Here is a 17,275-nt window from a genome sequence, read left to right as displayed (position 1 = left end):
TAAAAAGTTTTTTGTACAAAGTGAAAGTGAAGAAGTTGTAGTTAATATTATATATATTTATCTACCTCTCTATCTCCAACGTCAACACTTGGTTGAAATGAGTGAAGGCATGTAGGACCTGTGGGGCTCCTTTTCTCATGTATCTGAGATGTTAGAACAATAGTAATAAAAGGACTACTAGTACTTGTACCCTGATTTAGAGTTCACAGAGAGCTTTCACATATATCACTGTGTTTGACTGTCACCATAACAAAAGAGCATAGCAGATGTGAGAGGGCTGTTCCCAACCACCAGGAACCTTCCGCAGGGCAGCGATAGGGGTGGTTAGGACTATGGAAGAGAGGAGTATGGCAGACTTAAACTTCATTTACTTATTTTTTTTTAAGATATTTTATTTATTTATTTGACAGAGAGATAGGGAGAGAGTACAAGTAGGCAGAGCAGCAGGCAGAGGGAGAGGGAGAAGCAGGCTCCCTGCTGAGCAGGGAGCTGGATGTGGGCCTCGATCCCAGGACCCTAGGATCAGGACCTGAGCCCAAGGCAGAAGCTTAACCAACTGAGCCACCCAGGTGCCCCTAGATTTAAACTTTAAACCTGGGTTCAGAGTCCTGGGTCTTTTCCACAGACACAGAATGACCAACAGGACAGAAAAATGTGTGGAACATAAGATCATATGAAGCGTTAGTTGGGTAGGACCACAGTTTGGATCCTTTGCCCCACATAGCCTTCCTTCCCCCACGTGTAAAAATTAGTTACTCTGTCTCTGGCAATTAGGGGTTAAAGTGGGGATTTACAGCACCCGAGATAGGGTGTCTTGAAGGTGAGTGAGAGCTAGAGAGGGTGTGAAAGAGAAAAACCAGATCCCAATAGCCTCCAAGGAAGAAAGAGCCATGGCCTAGAATCTCATCTCTGTTGCTGTAAGGAAGCCTGGCAGCTATGAGGGCAGACCAGACGGTCTGTCTAACTTCTTGGTCCATGATTTGTCCCATTCTCAATTCACTGTCCTGCTCTGGCTGTGTGATCCTGCATTTTATAGAGGGTAGAAGATATGGACCAGCCACACTGGAAATAGACAAGGAACCAGAGCTAGTCAAGCTGGAGCAGATTAGTGATTTTTTTTGCTGCGTTTGAGGACAGCCACTTAAGCAATAAGGGCGGGGGGAGATACCTGTCAAGAAATGGGACAGTCTTTCTTTATTGCTCCAGAATATTTTGCAGCTATGGAAATGAGACTGTGGAGTCTCCTGTGTATTATTATCTGTGGCAACACTTCCTCCGTAATGCCCTGAGCTGTCTTTTTTTTTTTTTTTGGTCTTGTTTTTACGGAATCGATTTTTAGAGGTATTGTTTTCTACTGGCAAGATACAATTTCTGCCCTTAAATTCCACCGCCAAAGTGTGTACCGAATCCTCATTTCTTTTACAATGTTCGAATTGAGTCGTAAGAAAGCTGGATGGCCATACAATCACTGGGAAACGCGATTGAAGCGAAACCTTAGCACGATGACTCCAGCTGCAAACTGCATGGCAAACACACGGTTTTCCCAGTGCCTTCATCATGCGAGAGGTGATCTTCCTATAGGCTCTTTTGTTGTCTGCCCGCCTAAGATGCTCTTTCCGGCTCTAATGAGTGAGGCTACAGACACATGTCAGTGCTCCTTTCTCTCTACTCCTCTGACCTCGGATAGCATGCCGCCGGATTCTGTCTCCATCGTTACAACAGAAAGTGCTATCTTTAAAGGACGGTGCCTTTTGCAGTCTTGTAAGAACTCCAGCTGGTCTGGCAAAGGTTGCAACCTATTTCACATCTTAAAGGACTACTCTTTATTTTGGGATGTCTTTAAAAAGCAACACTCTACAACTCCCTGTTTCCTTATGTAAAATTCCCCATGTCCTTGACCACAGTGCCTAAGAACACACTTAGAGGAGTCATAGATTCCTACAAGTAAGAGCTGAAAAACTTGATGTGGAGAATTATTAGCACGTTATTCATTGTACACAGTAAGAATCTTTAAAATAACTAGAAACTTCTTGAATGAACATTTGTACGACAATATATTTTCAGATCGAATCAGGTTGTTGGTCTATTGGCAGATACTAAGAAAATTTGATATGGATATGAAATTGTGATGGTTTCTAAAATGATAATGTCTCTGTCAGGAAAAGAAATGTCTGCTCCGAGTATACGGTGTTCGGAGGGCGTCTGATCTACAACACATGTTGCTTGAGCTGCTTGCAGGTTAAAGAAGCAATGGAGGCCTGTAGAACATGGGTGACTGATGGGTGTGAGAATGTACTGGAGTCTAGTGCATGGCCCCCTGGAGGAATGGAGCTCCGGCTAGGAAGCGCTGTCTCCTAAAAGGAAAAGGACCTTAGAGAGGAGATGAGATTCACCAAGGTTAAAGGAGGCACTAGGTGGCCTAAACAGTAGGCATTTAGAAGGAGATTCTGGAGGAAGACATGGGGGTGAATTAGTTTGCTCGGGCTGAGATAACAAGTACCACAGACCGGGGGAGGCTTAAATAACAGAAATTTATTTCCTCATAGTTGTGGAGGCTACAAGTCCAAGATCAAGGTGTCAGCAGTGTTGGTTTATTCTGAAGGCCTTCCTCTTTGGGTTTTAGATGGCCATCCTCCTGTGTCCTAATCTTCTCTTCTAAAATGAATTCAGTCACACTAGGTTAGGAACCGCCCCTATGATCTTATTTTACCTTAATTACCTCTTTAAAAGCCCTCTCTCCAAATACAGTCAATTCGGAGGTACTGGAGGCGAGGGCTTCAACCTATGAATTTGGGAGAGACACTGTTCAGCCCACAACAGAGAACGTTCTAGGCAGAGGCATAGAGACATGAAAGTATGTGACAATCACTGAGGATTTGCTGCAGCAAAAGGGTAACATGCTCCTTGGGGAGTGGAGAGATGGGGCTGGAAATGTAGGTGGGGGTTACAACGTTGAGGGGCTTGTCTGCCATGCTGTAAAGTTTGAATTTTGTCCCAGAAACTATGAGGAGCCATGGAAAATTTTAAATGATGGAAATGGTGCAATCAAATTGTGTTTTTGAATTATCTGTATGCATTAGAGATTGGATTGTAGAGAAAGATACTGTTTGGGGGCACCTGGGTGGCTCAGTGGGTTAAGCATCTGCCTTCAGCTCAGGTCATGGTCTCAGGGTCCTGGGATCGAGCCCCGCATCAGGCTCTCTGCTCAGCGGGGAGCCTGCTTCCCTTCCTCTCTCTCTCTGCCTGCCTCTCTGCCTACTTGTGATCTCTGTCTGTCAAATAAATAAATAAAATCTTTAAAAATATTGTTAAAAAAAGATACTGTTTGAAGGCAGGGAAATTAATTAGGAAGTTAAGGGTAAATCCAGAGAGAGGGGGCAAACGAGGAGGAGACGCTTTTTAGAATATTGTCTTGAGACTGTAAGGGAGGAATGGTATGCAGGAACCTAAAGTTATGAATGAGGCAAGTCAACAGAATAAGTCAAGAACTAGTTCTTTTATGTTTTAAGATTCTGTTTGTTTATTAGACAGAGAGAGCACAAGCAGGGGGAGTGGCAGAGGGAAAGGGAGAAGCAGGTTCCCCATTGAGCAGGGACCCCAATGTGGGGCTCAATCCCAGGACCCCGAGATCATGACCTGAGCTGAAGGCAGGATGCTTAACCCACTGGGCCACCCAGGCACCCCAAGAATAAGTTCTTGAAAGAAGTCAAAAGGGTACAAGAAGTACAGAGAAGGTGATCAATGTAGATAAAAGGTGTAAGGATAAGGAGAGATTCAGACACATTTGCAGATGGAGGGGAATGAAAGTAGTTCCTGCCTGCTACCTCTGGTTTTGGTTTTGCTTCTGCTGAGAGAATAGTGGATCAACTCTGGGACTTGAGGAGAATGGTAAAGGTATGAAGTAGATATGGTAAATAGAAAGAATAAAACAATTTCTGGGCCATGCTGAAACACCAGCGTGGTCAGGCTCAGAGGATGGTAATCCTAGAATAGAGAAATCCAACCGGGTTGCTTTCTGCTTGGATGGCTGACACAGTTGATGGGGCCAAAGCCCCAGGCTGAGGGAATCCAAGGCGCTGGGGGAGGCAGTGACTGACATTCTGGGATCCAGGTGAGAGGAAGGAAGAGGAACCAGGAAGGGGCTAGAAGTTTGATAACCTAAGACACTGAAGGGAGAGGTAAGGCCTGAGAGCCCATTTAAGAACAGGGAGGCATGAAATGCCGGAACATCGCGGGTGGTGCTGGGGAGAACCATGAGGATCCTGATAGAAGAGTTGAGAGGAAGAACAGTTTCAGGTAGTGACAAGGTCTTGAAGTCAGTATTAATGAGTGGAGAGATGTGCTAAGATTACCTAGTAGAGTCTGATATTAGACCTAAAAGGAAAACTTCCTAAAAGTGCTGTCAACATGGCTTTATTGTTTGGTCTTTTTTTAAACTTTGGGCTTGGGGAAATATTGGAAACCTCTGCTCTCTAAGGAAGATGAAAGTGAAAAGATAGAGCTCTGAAAGGCACATACATCTGGGGACCATTAATTATATGTAAAAACAAAAACACCCTCAAAACAAGAAACAGGACAGGAGAGGTAAGCACTGTGCCTCTTGCAATGCTAAATAATTAGCTAGAAAGAATTCTTTGCCTAAATCTTCATAATAAGGCAATTTTATTTGGTTTATACTTCCTGTAAATCTTGAAACGAGAGAACTTTTATTTAAGTTTTGTTATATAAACCCCCTCTCCCCCTGAAAAACAGCTTGAATTCTCTTTTATGTTCTTGTCATCTTCCTGGAGTTATGAGTTTGATTAGTAAAGTGGACCTGTGATTTCTAACTTCACACTCCACACTTAATCTAACTATTCATTATTGCCCTAATTTCTTCCTCCAGAAATCAGTTTTTAGGCAGCTTTCTTTTCCAAAAAATTATCTAAAATATTAAAATAAAAACTAAGAAAAAAAAATCACTAACCTTATTTATTGAGGATATTCTATAGGAATCTTTTAAAGTGAGTAAAGCTAAACATGAATGTTCACAGTATTATTCATAATAGCCAAGAAGTGAAAACAACCCAAGTTGTCTATTAGCTGATGCATGAATGAATAAGGTATGGTATGTCCCTATAATTGGATATCATTTGGCAATAAAAACAAATGATGTTCCAATGTGTGCTACAGCACAGATGAACCTTGAAAACATTATGCTAAGTAACAGAAGCCAAACACCAAAAGTCACATGCTATATGATTCAACCATACAAATGTCCAGAATAGGCAAATTCACAGAGACAGAAAGTAGATTAGGGGTTTCCAGGGACGGGGGTGGAGAGGGTGGGAGGAATGGGGAATGATTGCTAATAGGTACAGGGTTTCTTTTTGGGGTGATGAAATGTACTGCAATTAACTAGTGCTGATGGCTGCTCATTGTGAATATACAGTTGACCCTGAGCAATACAGGTGTGAATGTTGCAGGTCCACTTAAATCTGGATTTTTTTGGATAAATACAGCTCAGTACTGTAAATGTATTTTCTCTTTGAATTTTCTTTAATTAAAAAAAAAGATGTATTTATTTATTTATTTGAGAGAAAGAGAGAGAGAGAGTGTGTGTGTATGTGTGTGTGTGTGTGTGTGTGCGGGGGGTGGGGGCGTGGTGGGGGAAGGGCAGAGGGCAATGAAGAGAGAATCTCAAGCAGACTCCCCATTGAGCATGGAGTCCAACGTGGGGCTCAATCTCATGACCCTGAGATCATGACCCATGCAGAAGTCAAGAGTCGGCCACTTAATCAACTGAGCCACCAAGGCACCCCTCTTATGATTTTCTTTTTTTAGAGATTTCATACCTGACAGAAAGAGAGCAACGGCAGGGGTGCGGCAGGCAGAGGGAGAGGGAGAAGCAGGCTCCCCCACTGAGCAGGGAACCCGATTCAGGACTCCATCCTAGGACCCTGAGATCATGACCCAATCCGAAGGCAGATACTTAACCGACTGAGCCACCCAGGCGCCCTTCATTTTCTTCGTTTTCTCTAGCTTACTTTATTGTAAGAATATGATGTGTAATACATATGACAATATAATGCGTGTTATCAAGTGTTTATGTTATTGGTAAGTCTCCTGGTAAGCAGACTATCAGTAGTTAAGTTTGGGAGGAATCACAAGTTATATGCAGATTTCCAACTGGTAGGGGAGCAGCATCCCTAACTCCTGAGTTGTTCAAGGGTCAACTGCACTAAAAAACATTGAGTTATATATCTTGAAAAGGTGAATTTTATGGTATCTGAATTATATCAGTAAAAAAATAAGGTGAATACTGCTACTGCAGATCAAAGTAAGGTCTATATGACACACAGGGCATGCTACAAGTAAAGCATTTACTCCAATTTAATGCCCCATGGTTAGTTTAGTTTGCTTTGTTATACCATAGTATACTATATTTACAATATAATATACTTTATAGTATTACTATACACCCGTAAGATATAAAGTTACCTAACTTATGTTTGACCTCATTTTTAAAAATTGTATCTTTTAATCAGTTGGTCATATTTCCTTTTTGTTTGACTTTAAGATTTCTACACATAGTAAACATTTCTTATTTACACCCATAGTTTGAAAAGTATTGCTATACAAGCCAAAATCTTAATGGTGAATCTGGGTCTATAGTCCATGAGTCAAAGAGACAGCGGTGGAATCAACCAGTAAAAAATACTAGGCAAATTGACACACTCTCTCATACTGCTTTGGGGAAATCAGACAAATGGTAACTGGTTGAGGTACCATGTTATAATTCTAGAAAAGTAGGTGATTGGGTCAAAGGAGGTATCACTGATTTGAGCAAGATTTTCTTCTTTACCAAGATGAGTTAAACACATTCATGGCATCTTAAAAAAAAAAAAAGGAAGGAAGGAAGGAAGGAAAGAGAAAAAGGAAGAAGGAGATTTGCAAACTTTTAATGTCTGGGCTAACCAACTGCCCTGCTGGCCTGAGGCAGGGTTTGAGGTCGGACCAGCATTCCTTGGTCTGGTCTGAGAGATGCTCCCACACTGAAGTGCACCAATGTGTAAGAAGAGAGGGGTCAGGACTCAGACTTCCTATAATTTACCCCAAACAAGGCAGCTCTAGACTGAACTGTTGTGGTAGTTAGTTTTCTAAAATTGGCCGTCCATAACTCCTCGCCTCCATGAATGCATATTTTGTTCCTTACATTTAGAAGGAGCTGCTGTAATAAACCAGCATACATGGAGTGGCTTGAAAAAGAGAAATTGATTTTTCCTAGTTCTGGAAGCTGGAGACCTGAAATCAGGATTCGAATTCTGGTGGGGTCCGTTTCTCAGATTGTCAGTGGCTGACTTCTTGTTTCCTCACACACTGGAAAAGGCCAACTAGCTCTCGGGCCTCTTCTCATATGGCCACTAATCCTGTTCATGAGTGCTCCATCCTTACGACCTCGTCATCACCCAAAGGCTCTACCTCTAATACTGTTGGGAATTAGAGTTCAACGTATGAATTTGGGGGAAACACAAATATTCAGTCCATACCAGGAAATTTATTTCTCTTCCCCTTTCAGTCCTGTGGTTTGCTTTGCCCAATAGAACATAGCAGAAGTGGCTTTCTGGGACTTCCAAGTTCAGGTCTTAATGGAACTGGTACTTCATTTCCTATACCTTGAAGCACTGAGCCATCATGCAAGAAATCCAGACTCCTGGGGTGCCTGGGTGGCTCAGTTGGTTAAGTGTCTGCCTTTGGCTTGGGTCATGATCCCAGGGTCCTGGGATTAAGTTCAGCATTGGGCTCCCTGCTCAGCGGGGAGCCTGCCTCTTCCTCTCCCTCTCTTCCTGCCACTTCCCCTGCTTGTGTTCTGTCTCTCTCACTAATAAATAAAATCTTAGGGAAAGAAAGAGAGAGTGAGAGAAAGAAAGGAAGGACGGAAGAAAGGAAAGGAAAGGAAGGAAAGAAGGAAAAATCCAAACTTTTCAGCCAGAGAGAGGCCACATGGAGTGACCCTGGAGGAGGAGCTATCATATGGAGAGACCATAAGGAGGAACACTGAGGCACCAGACATGTGAGTAAAGAAGCATCTGTATGTTCCAGAGCCAACCACTGTTAATGCAGTTACACAGGGATCCCAAATAAGACCAGAAGAACCACCCAGCCAAACCCTTGACAACCCACAGAATCATGAGAAATAATAAAATTGCTACTGCTATTGTTTTAAGTCACTAAATTTTGGGATTTAAAAAAATATAACAAGAGATAACTAAGAAATTGGAATCTGGAAGTATGGTGCTGTTTTACAAAGACCTAAAAACATGTGGCACTGACTTTTGGACCATTGGGAAGAGGGCTAGAAAGGCCTTGGGGAGACTGTAAAAGAAGGCGGAAGGACGGTGATAAAATTATATGCTGGAGAAAAGGCAACTCCTGTTACATAACAGTGGAAAGTTTGGTAACACTGTCCACTGCAGTGATAAGTAAGGTAGGAGACATGCTTCATGTGCTTGTGAATATGGCTGAAAAGATTTCCAGGCCAAATATTGCCAGTACCGGTTAGTTTCTTTTAGCTGTAGATAATGAAATATGGATAGCGAATGTTCAAGTCAGGACTTTGTTGGCAAAGATCAAATCCAAATTGCTGTCTGCTGGACGATAGGGCTTCTGAGAATTTTAAGCGCACCTCTCTTAGATTTCCTCCGCCAGGCAAAAGGGCTTACAAGAACCCGAAGGGCGTTGTCCCATAATGCCTGACTCTGAATCCAGGATGGAAGGTGTCTGTTTCAAAGAGATTTGTGGGAGTGGCTTTTATCCAACAGATTATAATCTGATACACAGGAAGCCCGCAAAGGTGGTTTTTGTTTTTCTTTTTTTAAAGATTTATTTACTGGGACACCTGGGTGTCTCAGCTGGTTAAGCCGCTTCCTTCTGCTCAGGGCATGATCCCAGCTTCCTGGGATCAAGTCCCGCATCAGGCTCCTTGCTCGGCAGGAAGCCTGCTTCTCTCTCTCCCTCTGCCTGCCACTCTGTCTGCCTGTGCTTTCTCTCTCTCTGACAAATAAATAAATAAAATCTTAAAAAAAAACCCAAACAGATTTATTTACTTATTTTAGAGAGGGAGAGAGAGAGAAGAGAATCCTCAAACAGACTAAGCAAGGAGCCCAAATTGGGGCTCAGTTCCTGGACTCTGAGATCATGACCTGAGCCAAAATCAAGAGTAGGTCACTCAGCTTGACTGAACCCACCCAGGGGCCTCAGCTCACTAAGTTTTGCGTGCGTGCGTGTGTGTATGTGTGTGTGTGTGTGTGTGTGAGTGTTTTTTTAAAACCAAGTTCTGCAAGCATGGACTGAAGGGACAGAGAGATAGGTTAGTGATGAAAGAGGTCTCTGAGCCTTTAGCATCCTCTGGGCAAGAAGAAAGAAGAGAAAGAGCTACTCAGCTGTAAAGGCAGCCCATTTGTCACAGAAAAGAAGGAATGACCCCTGCGGCAGAGCCAAGGGCCTAGAGAATCTAAAAGAACTACTGTAGCAAGCAGAACTAGGCCTTAATCAAGAAACCTTTCTGATCTCCGAGCTGCAGGAAATGACATTATGTGTTTGGCTGAATTTCAGAACTGCTGTGGTCTGGTCACTGCCATATGCCTCTCACCCCCCACCCCCTTCTGGATGGAGGTATCGTGCTTATCCTGTCCCCGTTATGCCACTGTACTATTGGATGCATGTGGGGCACATAATTTGTCTTTTTCCTTTAAAGGTCTTTACAACCGAGGTGCTGTACCTGAGAGACCCCACCTGAAGGAGTACTTGAAGTGCTGACAAGATCCTGGTCTTTGACCTGATACCATAATAGTAGGAGACTTTTAGGGGTTTTTGAAAAAGGGTGAGTATATTTTGCACAGGGGAGGGATGTGAATTGTTATGGCCCGAGGATGGTCCGTAGTAGCTAGTCTCTGAAGATTGTCTCCTCAGACAGTTCATACCATATATGCTCACCACTCTTCACATCAAGAGATGGGCTTATGTCCCTTTCCTTGAAGCCAGACTGGCTCTGACCAGTAGAATGTGGACAGAGTGACATTCTGGGTCTTGTGGGCATAGACTCTCTAAGAGAACAGGCAGCTTCTTCTTCTTTTCCTGAAATACTCCCTTTTTGAACCCAGCTGCCACACTGGGAGACACCCAGAAGTACTTGGAAAGGCTGTGGAGAGGACCAAAGTGCCCTCACCAACAACCCCAGCTGGGTAGCACCAAATGCCGGCCAAATGAGAGAGGCTATTTGGGGTCTGCTAGCAGTCCCAGTGCCTAACCAGATGCCACCTGAAGCAGAAAAACTACACGGAAGGGCATCTGGGTGGGTTGGTTGATTTAACATCTGACTCTTGATTTCAGCTCAGGTCGTGATTTCAGAGTCGTAAGATCGAGCCCTGCATTGGGCTCCGTGCTTGATGGGTGTGGAGTCTGCTTGAGATTCTCTCTCCCTCTCCTTTTCCCCCTTCCCCTCCCTCCCTTTCTTAAAACAAACAAACAAAAAAGAATGGGCATCGGTTCCTTTTGCATGTCTTGGGAAAATATTTTATAACTACTAGTAAAATTTCAAGTTTCAAGAGTTTTTCAAGAGAAAAACAGGATTTTCAATGAAAAAATATTATTCTAGAAACCTTTATATTACTAAGTACCAGAAAGGTCTTATTTTACATACAATACTAATGTACACATAGCCAAAACCTTGCTTCATCATAGTCTCAATAAATAGACTTTCTTCTTTTGGTATGTGTTATTCAAATAACAAGATATATTTGTGGCTTATGTGATAATAAATTTCTGTGGAAAATATTTTTTTTCTTGTTACTTATTGAGTTCTTTGGTTGGCTTAATGCTGCCAAACAACCTGCCAAAGATCTTTTCATTGCATCATACTTTTCTTAAAGTTGATATTTGTGGCATATGTATAAAGTGCAATCAAAGACAGTTATGTTTGATAGGTACAACATTCCTGAGATTTTCATTTAAGAAAAATAATGTGGATTAGAACATTAACATTAAAAAAAAAATCTCCAAACAGCATGAAGTATCTGCTTGAAAGCCCCATATCTAAGACAGAATCCGTGATTAAAGAATAGTGACATTTCTGTACTTTCCCAAGATAGCTCATTTCAATGTATTCACAACTGATTGGGTGGTTATATTTAGCTAACAATTCTATACAAAGGAGTCTCTTAGCACTTTCTTTAGCAGTATAGTTTTATATAAATGTGAGCAATGGCTCTAGGCCAAATCATTCCTTTTGTTTGCTTGTTCTAGACTTGTACAAATTCATAATCTGGCCTTTCTTGGGGTTATTTTTTTCCTGGTTGGCAGGGACTTTACTACACTCTAATTGTGAACAGAAAAATTGATGGAGACAGTGGTGAGATGTCTAGCAGGCAGTGGGTCTCTCGAGGACCTTGTCTCTGTCTCTGTCAGAGATATTATATCTTATATATATGTTCTATATAACAGTAGTATGTTATATAATCTTGTCTCTGTCCACTGCCATGAGCCCCTTGCTCTGTTCTAGCTGCTATTTACTAGTGACTCTGAGTGAATTGTTGTCTAGTATTTCTCTGAGACTTGCTCTCTTCTCATCTCATTTAACCTCACTCAGTCTCTACAAGTTAGCATAGGTGTTCCCCACTCCAGGGAACCTCCAGTTAGGTTCAATAGTTTCAATTAGACTTCACTTTTAACTTCTCTAACAAGAGTATCTCATGGACAATGCAATGTAATTTGTATTGCACCCCTTCCGGAGTTGTTTAAAATGCCTGGTTGTCCAGCTTTTAGTGATGGTAATGGCTTCATGTTTACATGGAAAAATGAACCATCAGCTGTCTCCTAAGTAGTTTTAGCCTCCATTGATGAGCACTGTCTAAACCACAGAACAGTGGTTTTCAAATTCTATTATCCCTTTTACGTTTACTAACGTGATTTCATCTCTTCAATTACGACTATTTGGTGATTCTAAAATACCATTTGTATAAGACAGGCAAGGTAAATTCTCTTTTATTCTCCATGAATTTGTAATTTTCCAAGTAAGGACACATGCCTGTTGTTACTAAAATGTGTCTTCCACTGTACCCCCCTCCCCCCCGCTCCTGGCCCAAGTCATATGCTGAAGTCCTAACTTGCAGTATGTTTTCGGAGATAGGTCTTTGAAGAAGTACTTAAGGTAAAATGAGCTCATTAGGGTAAGGCCCTAATCCAATATGACCAGTGTACTTGTAAGAAGAATTTTATTATTTATTTATTTATTTTAAAAAAGATTTTATTTATTCATTTGACTGAGAGAGACACAGCAAGAGGGGGAACACAAGCAGGGGAGTGGAAGAGGGAGAAGCAGGCCTCTGGCTGAGCAGGGAGCCCCATGCAGGGCCTGATCCCAGGGCCAGGGGATCATGTCCCGAGTCAAAAGCAGATGCTTAATTGACTGAGCCACCCAGGCGCCCCTGGAAGAAGAGTTTTTTAAAATTTTTTAAAATAAACATATAATGTATTATTAGCCCCAGGGTACCCTCCCTAATGTCCATAATGGAAGAAGAATTTTAGATACAGATATACACAGACGGAAGACCATGTGAGGACCCTGGAAGGAGGTGGTCAACCGCTAGACAGGGAGAGAGGCCTCAGAAGAAATCAACTTTGCCAACACCTTGAGCTTGGATTTCTGGCTTCCAGAATGGTGAGGAAATAAATTTCTGTTGTTTAAGCCACCCAATCTGTGATACTTTGTAATGGCCACTTGAGAAAACTAATACAATGCCTGAGTTCTAATGGTGACCAATGACTTGTGTATTTAATTAGCTTCTTTCTCTCTTTCCTATCATTATGAATTCATGGATTTTATACATTCAATGTGTTTCAGTCAGTTGCTATCATTTTTTCTTTCAGATGTTTAAATTGGTCCGTATTTGGCCAGAGGAAGCCCCAGAGGAAGCTGACTTTTGTGTCATTTTGATATGACCCTAACATTCGTTGATAACTTCCTTGCTTTCAAGTAGAAGACACCCCAGGCTCCTTTTGTATATTTTCTGTTTCAGACCTGGTTTCAGCTAACTAAACATGGTATATAGTCTTGGGGTTAGGACTGTTCATTGCTATTGGGTTTGTCATTGCTTCTAGGCTCTTTCAGTAAGTAAAAAATTATGGGACTTTTATTTTTTTGTTTTTCTATGTTTCATCTCTTACATGGAGAGTTTTGGATCCTAACGCATTAACATAATTATCTGCTCTATAATATCTGTGAAATATTTGCAAAAATGAAACAATTTTTTTTACTACTTCCTAGGCTATTAAATGAGCTTCAAAATTTGCCTTTCTTTTTGTCCTTAGGATTCATATTCCTAGGAATAGATGTAGTCAAAGTCTTGTGTGCTAAAAAACTTAAAATAGTTCTTTTGTGTGGTTCTATCCCCGACTTGATGTACAGCTAAGTTCATTTGTTTTATTTTATTTTATTTTATTTTATTTTATTTTAGTTCATTTGTTTTAGAATAGTTGTCTTGGTAGTCTGTTGGGCAGTGTTTACTTTATAAGCATCCTTGAAAATGCTTTCCATCAGGCTGTAATGAGAACTGAGGTTAAAAGACGGAAGAAATGAAAAGAAACACAGTTCTGGGACCTCATCTTCCTACTTACATGCATCATTTAATAGTTCAATGCAATGCGTCCAGGAGTTCCTGAATAAACTGTTCCCACACAAAACACCTTAATCATTGCTTCAATTTAGATAGTCCTGGTCATGTCATGAATACTGAAGCCTTAATGTTTCCAGGCTCTTGCTTGTCCTTGACTACCAAAGCTGATTGGTATTGAATATTGAACACGTTCTCCAATACACACACATATGCACACATTTATGTGTACACAATACACACTCATACACACACGTTTACCTATGCTGTTGGACTGGATCATTTACTATGTGTAAAACATCATTTGACAGTTGTGGGACAAACATGTTTAAATGGAAAGTACAAGAATTCTGGAGTCAGATGGAATTGGTTTTATATAGCCTAGTAATGAGACTATAGTAAAATAACCTTTTATGGACTTGATGTCCTTAGCTGTAAAAGAGGTATAATAATACATACTTACAGAGTTAGTAAAATAGGTCCCAATTGTAAAGTGGCTAATACAGGATCTGGCACACAATAGGAGTTTAATAACCATTTCATTCTCTCAACCTAAAAAGCCCCTATAGAATATATAAACAGAAGCAGTAAAAATCATTTGATCTTGAAGATGATTATATGAGTAGCGCTGCTTTCCTTGATACTTGGGTCATTTTAATCTAGTTCCCCACTAAAGGAGCAACAACCTGAGCTATTATTTATTGCTTCAGTTGACCAGGAAGCCAAAACATTAAGCATTTAGTTCTGTTAATTTATATAAAGGTACAGAGTAAAATAAAATAAAAAAAAAGCCTATCCCAATCAGAGGTTCTCCTGTAGACCATTGGGATATCCCAAAGATAGTTTCTAGAGGGAGAGTCCTCAATAATTTTCCAGAGTCACTCAAGAAAGCCTTCAAATTTCATCCCCCTCTTCAGGGATCTTTTATTCTGCCTGTATTCGCATTCAGAGTAAAATGAAGCACAAGACTCTTAATTCTTTTTCTTTTTTTTAAGATTTTTAAAATTTATTTGACAGAGATTGAGAGTACAAGCAGGGATAACAGCAGAGGGAGAGGGAGCAGGAGAAGCAGACTCTCTGATGAACAGGGAGCCCAATGTGGAGCTTGATCCCAGGACCCTGGGATCATGACCTGGGCTGAAGGCAGACACTTAACCGACTGAGCCACCCAGGTGCCCCAAGACTGTTAATTCTAATTCTAAATTTCAACTTGGTAGTGAGACATCTGGTGGGAACAATGCTTTTCTTAGGGTTGGTGCTCACTTTTTTTCCCTTGTTAAATAGTCATCCTTGTCATTCGTTAGCTAAAAAGCAAGGGAAGAGAATGCTCTTCATCAGATTTTTATGCAGCAAAAAGTACTTCTCCTTAATCAGTATAATAGCAACTTTCAAAGGGTTGTTGCTCCCTATGGAGCACATGTTCCAAGATGTTTTAATGGGTATTATATGGGAAAGTATGTACACATTTGATAATGCTGGGTTAAGGAGATTTTTTTTAAAGATTTTATTTATTTATTTGATAGAGATCACAAGTAGGCAGAGAGGCAGGCAGAGAGAGAGGAGGGAGCAGGCTCCCCGCTGAGCAGAGAGCCCGATGCGGGGCTCGATCCCAGGACCCTGGAATCATGACCTGAGCTGAAGGGAGAGGCTTCAACCCACTGAGCCACCCAGACGCCCCTTGGGTTAAGGAGATTTAATAGGTCTCTTTATGCAGGACTTCTCAGAACCTTAAATATACTAATGTATATTATCAGTCAGAAGGGGGATGTGGTATGCAGCACTTCCTGAACTTACCTGATCCTGAGTCCCTTGTTCCATAGAGCAGGTTGGAGGATCACTGTTCTAGAGAACACACTCCAGAAAACAATGCCTTATAATTTAAAACTATAGGCAAGAGGAACATTGGATCACTGTGCCCCTAACACACATTAATGGTTTCCTGAACAGTGTAAGTTCTTTGCTTTGGCTACTGCAACCGTTGTTTGGCTGTACAAAATAGAAACCCATTGCAAACCAATTTGAACAGAAAACCAAAGTTCTTGGTGAAACACAGAGTTATCTCATAGGGTCCTAGGTCAGAAAATATAGGGGCTTTAGGAAGAGTAGACTGGAACTAGAAAGCCAGAATTTGTAACTAAAGGACCACATGGTTGATTACCCACCCCTTTTCCTTCATGTCCTGTTTACTTTTCCTTTCTTTCTTTTGAGGAGCTTTGTCTATACCTGTCAAGAAAGTGTTTGACGTAGCCTTGATTCTGTGTTCTTCAAGCAGTCAATAATATTTATTGCTATCTTCTAAGTCCAACTTCTCAAAGAAAGAGAATCTTGATTGCCCAGCTTGTGTCAAGTTTTCATCCAACCCTAGTCCAGTTGGCTGTGGCCAGGGGGTTCATGTGGTATAGATGGGAAGACTTAGGCCTATCTGTCTGTAGGGTGAGGAGAATGGATTTTTCTTAGAATGAGGGGTTTGTGGGAGGATAAGGCACCACTAAGGTAACATCGGTCATGCTCCTCTCTAAGAATCATCTTAGTGGGGGCACCTGGGTGGCTCAGTTGGTTAAGCGTCTGCCTTTGGCTTGGGTCCTGATCCTAGGTCCTGGGATTGAGCCCCATGTTGGGCTCCCAGCTCAGCAGGGAGTCTGTTTCTCCTTCTCCCCCTCCTCCCCAACTCGTGTGTGCTCTCTCTCTCTCTCAAATAAATAAATAAAATCTTTAAAAACAATTATAAGAATCATCTTAGAAAGAAGGACAGCCTTGGTTGCAGTATTTTATGTATTGATAATAGCAAGTTGATCTAGAATGTCCTTCATAGAACCTACTTGTGAACCTATTATAAATATTGTGTTAGGCATGATCAATCTTCATCCGTATCTAATTCTTTCTACTTTGGGATATAAGGATTCCCTGGCCCTTGACGTTGGATGTGGCCATGTGCCTTAACTTGGCCAGGAAATGTCACTTTGACACAGAAGGATTTAGAGACTGAAGCAGCCTGAAAGTGCCAACCCAACTCAGAGACCGCCTGGTGTTGTGCTGTTAAATCTCTAACTTTGGAGTTTGTTATTGTGTTATAATCTAGCCCATCCTCTAGGATATCCAAATATTCTTTGAAATGAACAATACAAGTTTCAAAACTGTAATGAGGGTGAAATATACTGAGCCGTGTTAGTTTGAGAGGCCTGACTTTGGTAACCCAGGCCTATGTACAACATTCCCCAATTTCCAGTTCAATTGATGAAACCCTTACGGCATATTTTGGTAAGTAATCTTCACTTTCCATGACTTGAACGTTAAATATCTTATAAAGGCTAATAAAAATATTATTTTCATAAGATCTCATTTTGTGAGAACATGAAGTGTTCTTACAAAATGGTCAATTTTCTTTAGGGTTTTCTTAGTGAACTAGGTGTGCTGACACTTATTAGTTAAGTACATCAGGTGACCACCAATACCTCTGGCTTCTTTGAGAATTATACTGTGCTCAAACTGTTACCTTGAAAAAAAGAGTTCAGAAAGTATAGTGGACATAACTCGTGTCTTTTCCTTACAAAACCCTATTTTGCTCTGATACCTATCCATGTCTCACATAGCCATGTGCCTGAGGAAGTTGATCTCTCCTCTAGCTT

This window comes from Enhydra lutris, unplaced genomic scaffold (genome assembly GCF_002288905.1).
Source record: "Enhydra lutris kenyoni isolate GAN:26980312 unplaced genomic scaffold, ASM228890v2 scaffoldscaffold1, whole genome shotgun sequence".
NCBI lineage: Eukaryota > Metazoa > Chordata > Mammalia > Carnivora > Mustelidae > Enhydra > Enhydra lutris.
This window is presented reverse-complemented; position numbering follows the sequence as displayed.